We start from the raw sequence: 21,905 nt of genomic DNA, 5'->3' as shown, positions 1-21,905 counted from the left end.
AGAAGAACATGCTGAATTTTCCATGTATGCTGGCCTTTAATATAGAGGGCTACAAGAGGATTATATCTTAGGTCAAGACACTCCAAATCCATCATAAACCAAAGGGAAAATAGTTTCTACTTACTAGAGGATTGAATGGACCCAAAAGGAAGCTCTAACTTGTTGTTTTGGGTGCTGAACTAAGGAAGCAGCTGCCTTCTTGCCGCATTCCTTGCTGCTGTGGTTGGTAGCAGAAATCACAGAAAATAGGGGGCTTAGTGCAGGATATTCAGGATACCAAGATGGCATTAGAGGTAGTACAATAAATAGTATATCTCTTCATCAGAGGTAGATTTGTTCTTCTATGATTCCTTCACTGGATTTGTTATGTAGTTATATTTCTTTGTTTAACCATTATCATGGCTAGTAAGTTGTTGTATGATGCTGTCGGTTCTTATCAATCTGTACACTTGAATTAGAAGGAGCAAATTATCTATGTTATATTCTAAGCAGCATATACTAAGTGTCATATATGAAAGTTTTAGATTCTATGTTATATTCGTTATCTTCCACAGCATCTTTTAAAAACTCAGTATTCTATTTTATTTGATACATGTACACATTTGTTTTAGTTATTTGACATATGGTGGATCTATGTGTTTTTACAGTTTACAAATCTCAAGTACTCTAGAGTTGAAATTGATGAAGTGCGGTTCGAGTGGGCTGAATGCATGCTAGATTACATTTGAAGTGCGGTTCTACCTTGATGTGTTAAAAGAATGTTCTACCTTGATTTTGATATCTATTAGCTAGCTTTTGATGTAAAAAGAATGTTTGGGTATTTTATGGATATTGTTGTAAGAAGATTATTTATATAATTTGTTAATATTTATGTATTTTATGGATATTATTGAATGAAGAATATTTGTATAATTTTTGAATATTTGTGTATTTTTTTTTGTTATTGTCGGTTTTTCATTGTTTCGGAAATCAAATTTGTGAAAAAATATACATATTACATCGATTTTCCACCGCTACAAAACCGGTGTTATTAACTAATATTACATCGGTCATTTACCGCTACCAAAACTGGTGTTATTAACATACAATATTACATCGATTTTACACCGTTGATGAAACGGTGTCGTTAAGTGATACTACACCGGTTAATAACCGATTCGAAGACCGGTGTCGTTAAGTGATACTACACCGGTTTTAACCCGATGTCTAAAATGGCAGACTTTTAACATCGGCTTCATAGACATCGGTCGAAAATGAAATAGACACCGATGGAAAACCGATGTCTATGAAGGTTTTTGTTATAGTGAATGGTCACATGAGAATACTTATGACCCTCATATAACGATCCATGAAATATTCTCATAGCGGGTCATTCAGTATACATTCTCTAATATATACCCACGTGTTAACCTGATATCTTATATACATGATTTATGAGATTAAGTCATCCGTTGACCTACATGCTAGTCTCAACACATTAATATTATCCTTGTATATTAATACTTTACTAGGAATAGCTAAGAATAGTGTTCAATATATCCACAACATCCTATTATCAATTCAACCAATTGATACATTGTAGACTAAAATCTACTACCCTAAGATATTATTATACTTATTCATTCAACACTGAACTGAAGTGAATATAATAACCAACTTTACCTTTTATTAATAAGTGAAATATGATACAAAAAGTGTCCTTCTCAATCATCTCATAATTGATACTAGGGCTAATACTAATAATCTCCCGCTAGCACTAGTATCAATCACTGAAATATTTAATACCTAGTGACCTAATGTGATCATCACGCTTTATCTATGCCAAAACCTTGGTCAAAGGATCCACAATGTTAGCATCGGTTGGGACTCTGCATATCTTCACATCTCCTCTATCGATGATCTCTCGAATGAGATGGAATCGCCATAGTATGTGTTTGGATCACTGATGAGATGAGGTTCCTTAGCCTGTGCAATAGCCCTACTGTTATCATAATAGAGGTCTATTAGGTTTGGTATACTAGGAACAATACCAAACTCTGTAATGAATTTCTGGATCCAAACAGACTCTTTAGCTACAACTGAAGCAGCAATGTACTCGGCCTTTGTTGTAGAATCAGCGACTATGTCTTGCTTTGAACTCTTCTAGCTCACAACACCACTATTTAAGTAAAATACATACCCTGACTATGATCTATAATCATCCTTGTCAGTTTGGAAGCTAGCATCAGTGTAACCCTTTACAACAAGCTCTTCATTGCCTCCAAAGATCAAGAAATAATCTTGAGTTATTCTCAAGTACCTAAGAATATTCTTGACAGCTGTCTAGTGGTCTTCACCTGGATTTGACTGATATCTGCTCATCATGCTTAACCCATACGAGACATCTGGGCAAGTACAAAGCATGGCGTAAATGATAGACCCTGTAGCAGATGCATAAGGAATCTGATCCATGCAGTCCCTCTCTTCCTTAGAAGAGGGGCATTGAGTGTTCGAAAGACTCACACCATGTAACATCAACAGAAAGCCCTTTTTGGAATTTTGCATGGCCAAATGTTTAAGCACCTTGTCAATATATGTACCCTGACTTAGGCTAAGCAATCTCTTATATCTATCTCTATAGATCTTAATGCCTAAAATGTAGGATGTTTCACCTACGTCCTTCATCAAGAAACAATTTCCAAGTCATGTCTTCACTAACTAAAGAGTAGAGATATCATTTCTAATGAGAAGTATGCCATCTACATACAATTTGAGAAACATAAATGTGCTCCCACTAACCCTCTTGTAGATACAAAGTTCATCTTTGATACGGGTTATGATAGGTCAGCCTGTCAAATGAAAAAGTTAGGATTGAGAAGGATGGGAGAAGTATATAACCAGGTGAATGTATAATTAATAAGATAATGAATGACTAAGTAAAAGGTATTTTTGCGGGTGCTCAGTTCGGCAAAGCCCGACTGAGCATAGAGGTACTTAGCCTTATAAGAAGCTCGTAGCATATTATCGGCCAAGCGAAGGCCGAGCGAGCACCACGATGCTTGCACGCGCTTGGTTAGGCAAAGACTGACCGAGCATAAAGCATTTAGCCCTATGGAAATTCTTAGTATATTACCGGCAGAGTGAAGGCCGAGTGAGCATTGATGTGCCTTCGCACGCTCAGTTGGGCAAAGCCCGACCGAGCGTAGAGGCACTTAGCCTTATAAGAAGCTCTCAATATATTACTGATCGAGTGAAGGTCGAGTGGGCACCAATGAGTGGCTACACGCGCTCAATTAGGCAAACCCTGATCGAGCGTAAAAGCATTTAGCCTTATAGAAGCTCGTAGTATATTATCGGTCGAGCGAAGGCCGAGCGAGCACCAAGGTGCCTGCATGCGCTCGGTTAGGCAAAGCCCGACCTAGCATAAAGACATTTAGCCTTATAGAAGCTCGTAGTATATTACCCGCCGAGTGAAGGCCGAGCGAGCACCAAGGTGCTTGCATGTGCTCGGTTAGGTAAAGCCCGACCGAGTGTAAAGGCATTTAGCCTTATAAGAAGCAATCAATATATTACCGACAGAGTGAAGGTCGAGCGAGCACTAATGAGTCTGCATGCGCTTGGTTAGGCAAACCCCGACCTAGCGTAAAGGCATTTAGTCTTCTATAACCTCGTAGTATATTACCGGCCAAGCGAAGGCCGAGCAAGCACCAAGGTGCTTGCATGCACTCTGTTAGGCAAAGCCTGACCGAGCGTAAAGGTATTTAGCCTTATAGAAGCTCGTAGTATATTATCGTCCGAGCGAACGCCGAGTGAGCACCAACGTGCCTGCATGCGCTCGGTTAGACAAAGCCCGAACGAGTGTAAAGACATTTAGTCTTATAAGAAGCTCTCAATATATTACTAGCCGAGTGAAGTTCGAGCGGGTATCAATGTGTGCCTGCACATGCTCGATCAGGCAAAGCCCGACCAAGCATAGAGGTACTTAACCTTATGTATAGTTTTTAATATATTACCGGTCGATCGAAGGCCGAGCGAGCACCCATGTGCTCGTATACACTCGGCCGAGCAAAGCCCAACCAACTTAAAGATACTTAGATTTATAGAAACCTTTAGTATATTCCTGGCCGAGTTAAAATCAAGCGAGCATCAACATACTTACATACGCTTGGCCGAGCAAAGCCCGGCCGAGCTCAGAGACTCTTAGCCTTATACAACTTTCAATATATTATCGGCCAAGCGAGCACTAATGTGATTATATACACCCGATCAAGTCAAGGCTCAGCGAGCGTTAAGGTGCTTACATGTGCTCGACCGGCAGAGCCAGATCGAGCGTAAAGTCACTCAGCCTTATAGTACATTCCTGGATGGAACATGCTCAACAGAAGGTATATTCTTAACAACATATGTGGCCAGTACAAATGACCGACCGAAATACACTTAACAGATTGTGCTCTTATTATATATGCGACGAGGTTAAAGGACCAGCTAGAAATATGACAACCTAGCAAATTTAGCGTGAAATATCTTCTAAAAGCTTCTTCAGTTATAATGACGCATTCCTATGCATACCTCATAACAAATATTAGTCACAAATGATAAAAGAGGTATATCTGGGGTACGAAAAAGATTCCTTAAAGGATTATTACACGAAACTCGGGAGATGACTTTATCTCCTAACAAACCCTAATAACCCAAGAACTAGTTCATGATTACGGAGGTCACATGAAGTAGTATAAAAAGGGGGATCCTCTCCGTTGGCAAGGTATGCAAGTTCTTGCATCTAAACTCTATTTTAAAGTACTTCAGTTACTGTTCTTCTTCTTCTTCTTCTCCTTCCATCCTTGAGAGAGAAACTAACTTGAGCGTTGGAGGGCTTAGCCAGGGATCCCCACCCTGGTCTTAGGTCACTAACGCTTTGTTGGTTTGTCTCACTGTGCACAAGATTGTGGCGGCGTTCTTTTAGGTCTCCAGGAGGATATCTTCATCAAGGATCATCGTTCACCGGAGTCAGCACATCATTTTGTAGATTTCAAATAGGATCAAATTTGGCATCGTATGCGGGAAACTATTCACCTGAATTTGAAGCTACGAAGATGGAAAACCCCAACACTATTACCATATCACAGGAGGATCTGGAGTTGCTCATCAATGCTAGAGTGCAGAAGATATTGCAACAAGAACAACAACAACAAGTCAATACTGGTGGTACGCTACTGGTAGCCCCTCATCCAGTGATGTTTATAAATTCTCATCATAGGGAAAGAGGGATCGAAGGGGGGGATCCGGTTCATTTGCTCTCTACCCCTCTCTCTCCCACCCGACATCCTAAAGCGTATTTCCAGACACCTCTTAAACAAAGGGGATGAAAAGAAATTCTTCATGAGTCTTCTGGAGAGACCCTTGTAAGAGAAAAATGAAAAGGGAAGATTGTAGCCAGTGATAGTTCTCCTGAAAGAATTATCACTCTATTTTCTCAATGAGTGCTAGATGATCCTTTGCCAAAGCATGATCAAAATTCAAATGTCGGAGAATACTAAGGAACAACGGATCCCGAGGATCATCTTCTTAAATTTGAACATGCGATGCTCCTCCAACAATTTACGGATGTTGTTAAATGTCGGATGTTCCTTATTACATTTGGGGGAGCAACTCAGAGGTGGTTCAAGTGACTACAGGAAAATTCTCTTCGGTGCTTTAAGGATTTCTACAAGGTGTTCCTGCATCATTTTTCCAGCAATCAGAGGTATCATAAAACCTCTTGGAGTCTCTTTTCAATCAAGCAAGGACCTAAAGAATCTTTCAGAGCTTATATTAAAAAGTTCAACCAAGTGCCCATCGATGTCCCTACAGCCACCACGGAGATCCTGGTAAGCACCTTCTCTCACATACTTAATGATAATGACTTCTTTAAGGATTTGGTTAGAAACCCTCCTACTAATTTTGATATATTAATTGAGAAGGATTCGGACTTCATCAATGTGGAAGAAGCTCAAGCTGCTTGGAGGAAGGATGCCACTACTTCCACACCCGCTCTTGCTGCGGTACATCCTGCGGGGCCTATTCAGCCTCCTAAGGGGCCTCAGTCATATCAGCATCATCATCATCTGGAACCTGAACCTTAAGCAGTACAACATGTGGAGGTTCCTCAATGCTTTCCTCAAAGATGGTGCACATATCATCTGACAAGTACTCATAATACTAAAAATTATTTTGCTCTAAAGAATCAACAAGCGGGTAACACCCACTACCATCGGTGTTCCCCAATTTCAAATCGCCAGCGATATCCATGGAAGAATAGCCCGCTTAAGATTGAATAGCAGTCGAGCGGATCACAAGCAGGAATATTTCCTCTCCCCGCTGTATAGGCACAAATACTGGACCAAGTACAATCAGAACAACCATCGACTCGACAAGAAGAGAATCACAATAACGCTGCTCATGGCAATATCAATATGCGAGCGGGAGGACCTACTAATGGTCATTCTAACTGGATGAGGAAGTCATATGCTCGGCGATTAATGATACACGCTATCAGATGCAGTGCCGAAAAGGCGGTGGGACCGAAAATCAATTTCGAGCTCAAAGATTTAGTAGGGGTAGAAGTGCCTCATGATGATGCATTAATAATTAAGGCTGTCATAGCCAATTACAACATTTCTTATACTTTTATTGACACTGATAGTTTTGTTAATATTATCTTTAAACAAGCTTTTGATCAGCTGCAGATCGACCCAAGCGAGCTTCAGCCTATGGTTACTCCACTATATGGTTTATAGGTAATAAAGTGCAGTCGCTAGGTCAAATCAAATTGGCCATATCTTTAGGGGAGGAGCCTCTTATGAGGACACGCCAATATTCCTTCATGGTGGTTGACACCCCATCAGCTTATAATGTTATCTTGGGTCGGCCGACCTTGAATGAATTTAGGACAGTCGTTTCTACTTTCTGTCAGAAGATAAAATTCCTTGTGGAAGATCATGTGGTGGAAGTCAAGGGAGATCAAATAGTAGCTCGTAAGTGCTATGTGGAGGTTGTGAGAGCGGAAGCAAATGCCGCCCAAAAAGCTATGAGGATGGATATCAATGCTACCCATGAAAAACTGCACACCCTTGTATATAAGGAGAAAGAGGAAGTGCAAATACAAATCGGCCGACCGGAAGCTACTACCCACATCGGGTCTGATCTTGCTCCTGATCTCAAGGAGGACTTGATAAAGTACCTGATGAAAAATAGCGATGTGTTCGCCTGGACACCTAAGGAGGTGAAAGGTGTAGCACCAATGATTTTGGAGCACACTCTTCATGCATATCCAGATGTCCGACCGGTCAAACAAAGGAAAAGGGATTTCAGAGCTGATTAGAATAAAAATATCAAGGAAGAAGTCAATAAATTTTTGGAGGCTGGATATATTCGGGAAGTTCAATTTCTAAGCTGGCTGGCTAACGTCGTCTTGGTTTCTAAGTCAGGTAATAAGTGGTGAGTATGTATTGATTTTAGGGATCTCAACAAGGTTTGCCCAAAGGATTATTATCCTCTGCCTCATATAGATCAAGTGGTGGATTCTATGGTTGGATGTGAATTTATTAGTATGTTGGACGCCTATCAGGGGTATCACCAAGTTCCACTTGCTAAGGCAGATAAGGAAAAGATTAGCTTTATGACTACTGAATGTTAGTTAGAGCCCTAGAGCCAATCATTTGATGATTGTATGGACTCATTGTATCATATTCTTGTATATTAATAAAGGTATTTGTTTGGTTATTATACTTATTTGTATTAGTGCCAAATAGACTAAGTATAATAGCGTCCTTGAGTAGAAGGTTCATACCTATATCAATCGATTAGTTGAATCGATAGTGAGATGATATAGGGAACACTACTCTAAATCATTCCTAGTCGAATATTAACATTCAGGGACAATGTTAATACAATAAGACTAGCATGTAGGTCAGCTCGATGACTTGATCTCACAAGTCATGGATATAGAGATATCAAGCTGACACATGGGTATGCATTAGAGAATGTATATTGAATGACCCGCCGTGAGAAAATATCATGGATCGTTATATGAGTGTCATATACTTTCTCATGTGGCTATTAGTATGACTATTAGTCCTTTGACCTGAAGTCACCATGGATCCCTACATAAGGAGTTATGTACTTTAGTTTCGTCAAACGTCACCCGTAACAGGGTGGACTATAAAGGCGATTACTGGGTATGTAACAAATTATGCAGAGGGATGTGAGTGATGTAGATGGGATCTATCCCTCTCATATGACGGGAGCGACATCAATATTCTTGATAGAGTTAGACCACGAAGTGCATGGCCATGCCCAAATGAGTCAACATTAGATGTTGAGCTCATTTGATCGAGTGAGTCTACTTGGAGTTCAAGATTTAGATTGATTAGAGGATGACACGGTCTATGCCTCACATTGATCAATCTAGATGTCTAGGATAGAAGGACAATGTCATATATTGTGAGGAGTTACAATTAGTAGTCACAAGGTGATGTTGGATCTCGACATTTCTTGTAACTTGGGTAGTAATGATGTGTTGCTAGATACCGCTCATTACTTATGCTCCTAAATGGATTTAGGGCATTGCCAACGTTACAAGAACCTATAGGGTCACACACTTAGGACAATTAGATGGAGATTTGGTTCATATGATGAACCAAGAGGATTAGATTCATTTGATGAATCAAATTGGATTAAGAGTAATCCAAATTGGGCTAATTGAGTTAGACTCAAATTGATTCATGTATTTAATGAGTCTAATTTAGATTATGACTCATTAGATCAATTTAATTTAATGAATTAGATTCATTATATTAAGTTGGCTTGAATCAAATGGTTTGATTAGATCAACCATGAGAGAGATTGAGTCAAGTTTGACTTGACTAGAGAGGAAGAGGAAGAGTCAAGTTTGACTTGACTCTTTGCCACATCATGAGTGAGGTGGCAAGATGTGGACCAATAGTGTTGTTCCACATCATCTTGTTTTGCCACCTCATGGAGGTTACAAGCCTCCATTGCATTTAATGTGGGTTGGCCACATTAAATGAGTGGAGGTTACTCATTTGCCACATCATTGTGAGGTGGCAAGATGTGGACCAATGGTAATGGTCCACATCTTCATGATGTGCCACATCATAGGAGTTACACAACACCTCTTAATGGCCTCCACTTAATTGTAATTAAGTGGAAATGGGGGTTACACACTAAAATGTGGCCGGCCACTTTAGAGGTGGGGATGAAAATTCATTTTTCATTCAACTCCTCATTTACTCCTTCTTCTTCCTTGTGCTCTCTCCTTGCTCTCCCTCCTCTTCCTTGCCGTGACCTATCAAGGTGCTAGCACACCTTTGTTTAGGTTTTCTCCATCAAGAATTGTTCGTGTGGATACTTCTAGAGGACCGACACTTGACGGTCTCGAGATCCGGCGTACCGTTGGATGAGCGGGATTTGCAAGGGCACGCTTCGAAGGTATAACTCTCATCTAGTGTAGATCTAGAGGTTTTTTTAAACTCATACTCGCAATTTTATTTCGGTTTTCCTTGCACGGATCTATGGCTTTGGGTAAATTCGAGGTTTCCGCGACGCGAAAAGCAGTTTTCGCGGCCCGAAAAACCCAACACTGAAGGTACTTATTATTACAATGTTTGCCTTTTGGTCTAAATAATGCAGGAGTTACTTATCAAAGACTCATGAACAAGATTTTTCAGAAAAAAATTGGAAGAAACATGGAAGTTTACGTGGATGACATACTTATTAAATCTATACGGGCTTCTAGATTATGTACTAACACAGAAGAAACTTATAGGACCCTGGGGAGATATAGACTCAAACTCAATCCTAGTAAATGTTTATTTGGAGCCAAGAGTGGGAAATTCCTGGGATACATGGTTACCGAGTGGGGAATATAAGCAAATCCCAGCAAAGTAAAAGCACTACAAGACATGACTCCTCCACGAAACCTAAATGAAGCATAAAGATTGACAAAAAGGATTACCGCCATGTCTCGCTTCATCTCTCGGTCAGCCGATCAGAGTCTCCCCTTCTTCAAAATACTCCGATGAGAAACTAAATTTCAATGGGATGAGGACTGCAGCAAGGCGTTTGAGGAGTTGAAAGAATATTTGTCTACTCTCCCTGTATTAGCTAAACCAGTAGTAGGAGAGACCTTGTGGATGCACTTATTAGCCAATGAGCATGCTGTTGGTTTTGCATTAGTGAGGTAGGAAGAAAAAGAATAGTTACATGTGTATTTTTTGAGCCATTTATTAAAAGGAGCAGAGTGTCGATATACGACACTTGAAAAATTAGCTTATGGATTAGTTTTAGCAGCTCGGAGATTACGGTCTTACTTTCTGTCACACCCAATTATAGTATTGACTAATAGTACTCTGCGTTGGGTACTCATTAACCCAGAAGTGTCTCGAAGATTGATCAAGTGGACTACCGAGCTTAGTGAATATGATATATAGTATTAGCCTCGGACGACCATCAAGGCTCAACCTTTGACAGATTTCATAAAAGAAATACCAAATCCAGAAACAGAGGAAACCTGGATCATCTATGTGGATGAATCTTCTACTCAACAAGTTAGTGGAATAGAGAATTTTCTTATATCTCCTAGAGAAGATCGAATATAGCTATCCATTAGATTGAATTATAGAGCCACCAACAATGAGGCCAAATATGAATCATTGATAGCAGGCTTACAGGCTATTAAGCATGTGGGAGCTACTCGAGTAGTAATTCATTCTGATTCTCAATTGGCAACACAACAATTAACAGGTAATTTTGGAATTATCAATGAGCGACTCAAGCTATATATAGAGACATTTGATAAATTAAAAGTTGAATTTCATGAAGTCAGTATAAAGAAAATCTCCGAACAGATAATCAAGCAGTAGATGAATTAGCTAAATTAGCTTCTGCCATTATATCTTGGAATTTAGATAGACCAGTATAGCAAACATTATTAGTATCTCGTGTTGAGCAACAAGCCAATCTAGAAATCTAGAATGATTTGAGAACACCTATCATTCTATTTTTACGGCAAGGAATTCTACCCATTAATGCAGAATAAGCTAGGGTATTCATGAAAAGGGTAGACCAATATACTATGATTGGAGATCATCTATATAAAAGGGCCTTCTCTAGTCCTTTACTTAAATGTGTTGGATCAGATAATATACAGTATATCTTACAAGAGATGCATCAAGACTCTTGTGGTAGTCATATGGGAGGTCGATCTCTTGCTGTAAAGATATTATTGTTAATTAGAGCCCTAGAGCCAATCATTTGATGATTGTTGTATGGACTCGTTGTATCATATTCTTATATATAAAGGCATTTGTTTATGGTTATTTTGCTTACTTGTATTGGTGCCAAATAACTAAGTATAATAGCGTCCTTGAGTAGAAGGTTCTTACATATATCAATCGGTTAGTTGAATCGATAGTGAGATGATATAGGGAACACTACTCTTAATCAATACTAGTCAAGTATTAACATTCAGGGACAATGTTAATGCGACGAGACTAGCATGTAGGTCAACTCGATGACTTGATCTCACAAGTCAAGGATATGGAGATATCAAGTTGACACATGGGTATGCATTGGAGAATGTATACAGAATGACCCACCATGAGAAAGTATCATGGATCATTATATGAGTGTCATATACTTTCTCATGTGGCTATTAGTATGACTACTAGTCCTTGGACCTGAAGTCACTCACCATGGTTCCCTACATAAGGAGTTACGTACTTTGGCTTCGTCAAACGTCACCCGTAACTAGGTGGACTATAAAGACGATTACTGGGCATGTAACAAATTATGCATAGGGATATGAGTGATGTAGATGGGATCTATCCTCCTATATGATGGGAGTGACATCGATATTCTTGATAGAGTGAGACCACGAAGTGCATGGCCATGCCCAAATGAGTCAATATGAGATATTGAGCTCATTTGATTGAGTGAGTCTACTTGGGATTCAAGATTTAGATTGATTAGAGGATGACACGGTCTATGCCTCATATTGATCAATCTAGATGTCTAGGATAGAAGGACACTTGTCATATTTTGTGAGGAGTCACAATTAGTAGTCACAAGGTGATGTTGGATCTCAACATTCTTGTAACTTGGGTAGTAATGACGTGTTGCTAGATACCGCTCATTACTTATGCTCCTAAATGGGTTTAGGGGCATTGCCAACATTACAAGAACCTATAAGATCACACACTAAGGACAATTAGATGGAGATTAGGTTCATATGATGAACCAAGAAAATTAGATTCATATAATGAATCAAATTGGATTAAGAGTAATCCTAATTAGGCTAATTGAGTTGGACTCAAATTGATTCATGTGTTCAATGAGTCTAATTTAGATTATGACTCTTTGAATTAATTTAATTAAATGAATTAGATTCATTATATTAAATTGGCTTGAATTAAATGGTTGGATTAGATCAACCATGAGAGAGATTAAGTCAAGTTTGACTTGACTTGAGAGGAAGAGGAAGAGTCAAGTTTGACTTGACCATTTGCCACCTCATTGGTGAGTTGGCATTAAGTGGGCCAATGGTAATGCTCCACATCATCATGGTTGCTTAAGTGGGATGCCACCTCATGGGAGTTACCAAGAGTTGTGACTCTTGGTATCCCATGGAGATAAAACTCCCTCTTAATGTGGCCGACCAAATCAATTCATTGTGTGGTTTTCATTTCTTTTGTGTAACTTTCCTTCTTCTTCCTCAAGCTCTCAACCTATCTCCCTCTCCTCCTCTTTAGACGAACCTTTCATAGGTGCTAGCACACCTTTTGTTTGATTTCTCCATCTCTTGCTTGTGTGGATACACATAGAGGAGTATCTACTTTGATACTCTCGAGATCCGATGAACCTTGGACGTGCTGGATTAAGCGAAGGGCATCGTATCAAGGGTAAAGCTCTTCTCCTTTGTAGATCTAGGCTTAGAAAACTCGTACGTGAAAGTTTTTACAAAATTTTAATCTTCGCACGAATCCGGTGGCATGGGAATTTCGGGGTTTTTGCAAGGCAAAAATTGATTTTTACGGGCCGAAAAACCCAACAATTATTAGCTGGATATTTTTAGCCTACTTAACAAGCATATGCTGCTCAACTTGTGAGAACATGTTTATCTTGTCGAAAGCATCAAAATATTCCTCATCATCCTCCTAAATTGTTGAAGTCCTCTATAGTATCTTGTCCTTTTGATCAATGGGGCATGGATATAGTTGGGCCTTTTACTCTTAGCTTGCACCTGCTCAAAGGATATTCTTATTAGTAGCTGTGAATTAGTTTTCTAAATGGGTAGAGGCAGAACCACTGGCTAGAATTACTGAACATGCAAGAGGAAGGCAATTTGGTTATCAAATTTCTATGGTAGCATATTGTTTGCAGATTTGGTATTCCACACAAAATAGTTTATGATAATGGACGGCAATTTCAGGACAGAAAAATTAAAAAATGGTGTTCTGATTATGGCATCATACAAGTTTTTACCTCTGTGACATATTTACAGAGTATTAGGCAAGCCGAAATAACCAACAGGGAAATTATCAGAGGACTCAAAACCAAATTAGATCATATTGGTGGTAGCTGGGTAGATGAATTACCTAGTGTATTATGGGCATATCGTACCACTCCTTGAGAAGCTACGTGGATTACTCCTTTTTACCTGGTTTATGGGGGTAAAGCAGTTATTTCGATTGAAGTCGGAGTGGAATCCGACCGAAGAAGGCTTTATGATGATAGGAATGTAGATCGATGCCTCATGGATCTTGATTTAATAGAGGAAGCATGGGACAAAGCGGTAACCCGGCTCATTTCATATCGTCAAAGAATGAGACAAAATTATAACAAAAAAATTATTTCGAGGTTTTTTCAGGTAGGTGATCTTGTATGAAAGTGCATCAAGCCTGTTGGAGATATTAACAAGATGGAACCCCAATGGGGAAGACCTTATAAAATCATACAGAAACTTGTATTGAGCTCCTCCTGCCTCCAAGATGCAGAAGGGAGAAAACTCGAACGACCTTAGAGTGCTAATCATTTGCAACCATATAGAACTTAGCAAACATGCCTGTAAGTCATTCACATATTTTGTACAAACATTGTTGATATGAGTAACAGAAAAGATACAAGCAATATTATTTGGAGGGGTCATATACTTCTCTTAAAACCATCATACAGTCGATTGGGGACCTTAAGAAGTGACTGAACAGGCTTCCTTAATGGGAACTAGAGACTTTAAACCATCATATAGTCGATCGGGGACCTTTAGGAGTGGCCAGACAGGCTTCCTTAAGGGGAACCAGAGACTTTAAACTATCATACAATTGGGGACCTTAAGGAGTGACCGGACAGACTTTCTTAAGGGAAACTGGAAACTTTAAACCATCATACAGTCGATCAGGGACCTTAAAGAATGACCGGACAGGCTTCCTTAAGGGGAACCAGAGACTTTAAACTATTATATAGTCGATCGGGGACCTTAAGTAGTGATCGAACATGCTTCCTTAAGGAGAACCGGAGATTTTAAACCATCATCCAGTTGATCAGGGACCTTAAGGAGTGACCGGATAGGCTTCCTTAAGGGGAATCAGAGACTTTAAACCATCATACAGTCAATATGGGACCTTAAGAAGTGACCAGACAAGCTTCCTTAAGGTGAATCAGAGACTTTAAACCATCATACGGTCGATCGGGGACCTTAAGGAGTGACCGGACAAGCTTCCTTAAGGGGAACCAGAGACTTTAAACCATTATACAGTCAATTGGGGATCTTAAGGAGTGACCGGGTAGGTTTCCTTATGTGGAACCGAAGACTTTAAACCATCATACAGTCGATCAGGGACCTTAAGGAGTGATTAGATAAGCTTCTTTAAGGGGAACTGGAGACTTTAAACCATTATGTAGTCGATCAGGGACCTTAAATAGTGACCAGACAGACTTCCTTAAGGGGAACCGAAGACTTTAAATCCTCCTTAAGATCAACCATGGGTTTTAGCATCAACATTACTTATTGTGCAGAAAATTAATTTCGCTCGGGCATACAAATCCGATCGGTCCATCATACAGTCAGGGGAAATCCCAAAGAAGCATTTATATTGCAGATGTTTAATCTTGCTCGAGGATATAACTTCGACTGGTCCATCATACAGTCGGGAAAAGCCCAAAGGGGCATTTACATTGCAGATGTTTAATCTCGCCCGGGTATATAACTTTGACCGATCCATCATACAGTTGAGGAAAGCCCAAAGGGGCATTTACATTGCAGATGTTTAATCTTGCCCGGGTATGTAAATCCAACCGGTCTATTATATCGACGGAAATAGTCCAAAGGAGCATTTATATTGTATGATTATTTCATCCTGAAATATACGTCCGATCGACCTATTAGACAGGTCGGGGATTCTTGCATTTAACTCATCAAACAAACCCAGAGATCATCAAAAAAATGTTTATTTAGCATATGGTGAGTACATTAAAAAAAGTTCATTTATATGAACACTGGGATGGTTCTGAAGATAAGGAAGTTACACAAGGAAAGATAGGTAAGTGCAAATTTTCATTAACATTTGATAAACAATAAGTAGTATACAGTAGTGATGAAATGATAAAAAAAATATAGATACAAGATCCCTAGTTCACTCAAATTTGCTTAGAAAATCTCTTGGAAGTTTTTGGTTAAGTCATCAGTGATCTACGAACAAGGGAGGAGGTTCTCTTGATAGGTAACCTCCATCTCTTAACTGTTTAATTACACCTTCAATAGAATGGGTAAGGGTTCCTAGATGCGCTGAGCGTATTCTCCACCAAACTCAGGAGAATCCAAATAGGATCTGCGCTTGCTCTGCCAATGCTCTTCCTCACTTGCCTTATATGCTTGAAATTTAGATTGTAGGCTATCCTTTTCCCCCTGTAAAGTAGCTTTCTCTACCTTAGCCTCCTCTAGTTCTTGCAAGAGTGTGTTTATCTATGAGTCCTAGGCTCGTGATCCTTCCTATTGTTGAAACAAGGTAAAATCTTTAGAATCTAACTCTAGGGCTAACTTAGGTGACTTCGACTTATAGGACAGCTGTAATTGGTCTAGAAGAGCAATTTTATGAGCAACATCCGAGAGAACTTTATCTTTTAAGGCCTTTTCAACATCAAGCTCAGAATTAAGCCCTTGTAATTGTAGTTCCAAGTTTTTCTTCTCTTCTTCTTGAGACTGTAGCAATTGACGATAGTCTTGTAGAGGTTTTACTAAGCTAGCATTGAGTTCAGTATGTGAATGCACCTTATCCTGTAGTTGAATGAGTTCATTATTAGGGAGGTTGGAACTAGCTTGTAATTCCTCCCCCTTATCATTCAAAGTTCGGTTAGTCCTTTCTAAATCCTCAACTAGCTTGCTCTAATGTAGGCTTAAAGCATAGAGCTGAATAGAATAAAACATGAGCATATTTTGTGGTTACCAATTAAGAAAGTTTAATCAGAAACTTACTGTAGTAGCTTGACGACTGATCCTGTCCAAGTGCTGAGTCGACAGTCGCTGGGGACGTGGTCCTCTAGTTGACTCCACGTAGCCCTGTGAGTGACGTAGACCTTCGACGAGGACCTGCAAGCACAAAACCGAGCCAGGAAAGGGCTCCCGGCAACGACCCTCCGACGCTCAACTTAGCCTCATGCAGCAAGAAATCGAAGTAGAATGGCGAGAACTGTAGCTATAGTGATGAATCGCGCGTACCTCTGTTGGAGTATGGGGATCCTTATTTAGGGCTTCCTAAAGGTGTGTGCACGCTTATCGAGATGTGCACGCTTCTCAAAGCATACCTGTAATGAGTGTGCCAAGAAAGCGTGTCTGACGCCATACCTCAATAGCGCGAGCATATCTCTGACGCAACAGTGGAAACTTCCACCGTACGATTCTCTATCTGATCCGACCACCTACCATGCTGCCTGTCGGTGACACTTGTCTCGAGGAAGATAGAGGTACTTGCCCCTTCTGTCTCATACCAAGCCAAACGAATGAACCGCTCGGCTAACGTCGCGGTCGGCCAAGCAGGACATCTGCTCAGCCGATCATATGAAGGCCCTAGCGCTACTCGTACAAACGAGAGAACCTCGATGGCCATGGTTCCCGTTCGGTCGAGACAAAAACCATTCAGCCTTCGTCCACTGCTGTCAAGCCATGCTAGTCACTCGCCGGGCGTCAGGAGCTCGGGCCCGAGTTGAGCCAATTTGTCGAGATGCCGAGTCGGCTTTTCGCTGATCGGGGAGGTGATTCGCCCGATCGGGCGCCTACAGGGTGTTGACCACCTTGACCTCCTACCAGACGGGCCCCCTTTTACCACTGGATCACATGCCTTCCCCTCAAGTCTAGTCGAAGGAGGCTAAAAGTCCGACTAACTAGACAAATAGTCTGGTGATGAATTGGCTGGTCGGCCAGCAGATGAGATGGATCCCACTGGTTCCCGTAGGACTGACCTTTTTCTCCCTGTCGATGCTTCGTGCATTTGTACTTTTTCTCCTGTAGGATATTTTTCCTCACCGATGTCGAGGGGTGCGAGCCGGTTGGCTATTGCTGACGTCGTCCGAATCTCCTTGTGATATGTGCAGATCACTCCCATTAAGGCCAAGCACGCGCCCATTAAATGTTGACCCGTGGGGGGACGCCACGTGTCGCTGGTGCAGTCACCGCACGTTCGAGGTGACAGCTGCTGATGTGACGTTTGGCAGTTTGAATTCAACGGTCAGATGTACACTTCGATCCTTGTGCCCTAGATCGGACGGCTCAGCTCAGCCGTGCCCATCTTTATAAATCTTTAACGTCGCCGCTTCCCCGGTGCTCTATTTTCACTTTTTCCCCGTTTGCTCCGGCAACTTCGTTTGCTTCGGCAACTTCGTTTGCTTCCAACGTTCTGTTCTAGTGTTCTGGCGATCCTGAGCTTCCTTCTCCAGCACTCTATTTCCTTGTAAGCTCTAATCTTCTATTTCCCTATCTTTTCTCCTGGTCTTTACCGCTTTACGGCGCTCCGTCGCCTCTCGTCGATCCCTTTTTTGCTTTCCCGTTGAGTTTCCTAGCAAATCCTTTTCCGGCTATGGCCAGTTCCTCCCAGCCAGTCGATCCAGCCCCTGGTCCATGGTACACCACCATGGAGACCAAGTTTGACATGGACGACTCGATGCATCTTATAAATGCTTTTGACCTTCCGCCCGACCATGAAATTGTCCTGGCCTGACCTTACGATCGACCCATAATCCGTCGACCGACACTATCTGTTTCTTTCGGGACCAGTTTGTGGCCGGCCTTCGATTTCCCATCCACCCGTTCATTATCGAAGTTTGCAATTTCTTTCACATCCCGCTCGCCCAGCTTGTTCCCAATTCCTTCCGCTTGTTATATGGTGTAGTTGTGTTATTCAAAGTCTTTCACATCCCCCTCGGGTGTTCCACTACTTCTACTACCCTAAACAGTCTGAGCTGGGTACCTACCTATTCCAATCTAGCATTGGCCTAGTCTTCTTCAACAGGATGCCCATCTCCAACAAGCACTGGAAGGAGTATTTCTTCTACATCAGACTCCCCGAGCGTCCGAGCTTCGGGACCAAGTGGCAGGTCGGACTTCCCCTTCAGCCAGATTTGAAGAGGTACAAGACACGGCCAGACTATCTTCATGCTGCCAATATGCTGGCCGACCTAAAGTTTAATATTCACAAATTGCTCCCCAAGGGCGTACTGGATATCTTTGGACTGAGTCCGAGCCGAGTACAGCTTCCGAGTAGCCTAGGTACAAGCTTTCTCTATCCTCCTTCCTTTGAGTCTAACTGATTCTGTTATTCTTTTGCAGCTGACATCATGATGCGCGCTCGAGCCACCGGGATAATGAAGGCCAAGCAGGCCGAGATCGAGGCGGCTGCAGCCAAGGAGATGAAGCAGCTCGGCTTGACCCCGATCGGCTCGCAAGAGGGGACGGCTGGGGAAACTGCCATAGCTGGAGAGTACACAACTGCGGGCGACGAGACCATCGAGCGGACCCCTAGCGTGGGTGTGGAAACCGAGCCAGACTTGGTTCATGATGTGCCGCCCGTCATTCCTGTAAGAGGGATTGGGATCCTCGGGCGATGAAGTTCCGCTATCCCTCAAGAGGCGCCGACCGACCTACACTCTCCGTCCTGCACGTCCGTTGTGCAAACTTCTGCGGGAGCCGTGTCCAGCTCTTGGAGGGTATTCCTAACGAGGCCTTTGAATATATCGAGTAAGCAAGGAGCCGCTATTTTGTAAAAGCCTTGTTTCTTGTAAGCCTTAATGGCTTTCCTGCCGTTCGACAATCAATGTCTATGAATGAAATCTTGTCTCTTTCATATGCTGTCGGTTCGCTATGTATGTGGTCGCGTAGTCCCGATCGGCAATGACGCCCAGGATATTATTGAAAGATTCTCTTAGGATTATACTTCTGGGGTTTAGAATCGCTGCCTAACCTCAGCTTTAGTGTCTGTGTTTAGGCAATTTTTCAAGGCTGGGGTTTAATGTCGCCGCTCGACGGTCTTCTAGGTGGGTTATTTAAAGTCGTCGCGTCGACTTTGGGGTTTAACATTGCCGCTCGACGGTCTTCAGGCCGGGTTATTTATAGCCGCCAGTTCGGCTCTGGCGTTTAACGTCGCCGCTCGACGGTCTTCAGGCAGGGTATTTATAGCCGTCGGTTCGGATCTGGCATTTTACGTCGCCGCTCGACGGTCTTCAGGCCGAGTATTTATAGTCGCCGGTTCGGCTTTGGCGTTTAACGTCGATGCTCGACGATCTTCAGGCCTGGTATTTATAGCCCCTGGTTCGGCTCTAGCGTTTAATGTCGCCGCTCGACGGTCTTCATGCCGGGTATTTATAGCCGCGGGTTCGGCTCTGGCGTTTAACGTTGCCGCTCGACGGTCTTCAGGCCGGGTATTTAGAGCCGCCGGTTCAGCTCTGGCATTTAATGTCACCGCTCGACGGTCTTCTGAGTTGCCCAGTCGTTCCGCAATGATCTTGCAATCCTTTGCTTTTCTATTTTAACCCTGCAGTCAAAATGCATAGGGCAAAGAAGAGATACATGACACTAAATATATCGACGCACCTTTCACCCAGCTCGGTACTGCTGGAGATGGTTCGCACTCCATGGACGTTCTAGTCGTCGTCCGTCTTCATCTTCTTAATAGTAAGCTCCTGAGCGGAGCTTCTCCACGATCTTGAACGGTCCAGCCCACGGAGCCTCCAACTTGCCGACATCGCCGACTGGTTTCACCTTTGTCCATACTAGGTCGCCGCCCGAAGGATTCCGAGATGCCCAGCCGTTAGCGATGAGCTTGCATCCTTTGCTTTGTCGATAACCCTGCAGTCAAATGGCCTAGGGCATTGACGAGATCCACGACACTAAATACATCGGCGCACCTTTCACCCAGCTCGGTGACGAGAATGACTGCGTCGCCCTCATACACCAAGTGGAAAGGCGTGACACCCGTCCCCTCCTTTAGCGTCGTTCGGATTGCCCACAATATGCCTAGAAGTGCGTCCACCTAGCTGCCCCCGACGTGTTCAAGTCGAACTCGGAGAATCTACAGGATCTCCCGATTGGCTACTTCGACTTGCCCATTGCTCTGGGGGTAAACCACTGAGGTGAAGGCCTGCTGGATGTCGTATCGTTTGCACCACTCTCCAAGTTGTTAACCGACAAACTATCTTCCGTTGTCTGAGATGAGCCAACACGGGATGCCAAACCGACTAATAAGGTGTTGCCAGATGAACTTCTTGACCATTTGTTTAGTGATCCTGGCCAGCGGCTCGACCTCTACCCACTTGGAGAAGTAATCAACGACAATGAGTAAAAACTTCCGTTGACCAGTTGCCATGGGGAAGGGCCCCACTATGTCCAGGCCCCACTAGTTGAACGGGCAGGATACCGCGGATGTCTTCATTTCTGTCGTCGGGCGGTGTGAGAGATTGTGGTACTTTTGGCAAGACAGGCAAGTGGATATGGTCCGAGCGCCGTCCTCCTGAAGGGTCGTCCAAAAGTATCCAGCCAGAAAAATCTTCCTTGCTAGCAAACGACCGACCGGATGTCCACCACAGGAGCCTTGGTGTACCTCCTGTAGTATGTAGTCGATGTCTTCCAGCCCGACGCATTTGAGAAGCGGTCAGGAGAAAGCTTTCTTGTACAGCTGATCTCCGATTAATGTGAATCTGCCTGCTCGCCTTCTTAGCAGGTGAGCCTCTTCCCGATAAGAAGGCTTAGCTCCTGCTCGCAGAAACTCTATCAGCGTCGTTCTCCAGTCATTGGGAAAGGTGAGTCCCTCCATCCGGTCGATATGGGCCTCGAGGGGCATTTGCTCGATCGACTGCTGCATGACGATCGGCGATATGGAGCTGGCTAGTTTTGACAGCTCGTCTGCCGCTTGATTCTCCGCTCGGGGTACCTTCCTTATAACCACCTCCCGGAAATTGGCTTTCAACTTTTCGAAGGCCTCGACGTAGAGCCTGAGCTTAGCGTTGTTGATCTCGAATGTTCCGGAGAGCTACTGGGCGGCTAACTGCGAGTCCGAATGAATCAGAACTCTGATGGCGCCCACGTGCCGAGCGGCTTGAAGCCCGGCTATGAGAGCCTCGTACTCGGCCTATTGTTGGTTGCTCGGTGGTCCAACCGAACAGATAGCTGCATCCGCTCTTCTTTGGGGGAGATCAATAGTATTCCCACCCCACTCCCTTGCCGGGTGGAAGACCCATCCACGTATACCTTCCAGGTGACTTCGGGCTCAGGGTCTTGCACCTCGGTGATGAAGTCTGCCAGAGATTGTGCCTTTATGTTTGTCCGGGGCTGATACTGAATATCAAACTCACTGAGAACCATGGTCCACTTGATCAGCCTCCCTGAT

At 42.7% G+C, this 21,905-nt stretch overlaps 1 pseudogene; it reads left to right on the top strand.

Annotated features, from left to right (window-relative positions):
• The window catches only part of LOC121998746, a 28,407-nt pseudogene extending 9,276 nt beyond the window's left edge, over positions 1-19,131 (top strand).
• The last annotated feature ends 2,774 nt before the right edge of the window (positions 19,132-21,905 follow it).

The sequence above is a fragment of the Zingiber officinale genome, chromosome 1A (genome assembly GCF_018446385.1).
Source record: "Zingiber officinale cultivar Zhangliang chromosome 1A, Zo_v1.1, whole genome shotgun sequence".
In the NCBI taxonomy this organism is placed as follows: Eukaryota; Viridiplantae; Streptophyta; class Magnoliopsida; order Zingiberales; family Zingiberaceae; genus Zingiber; species Zingiber officinale.
This window is presented reverse-complemented; position numbering and strand designations above follow the sequence as displayed.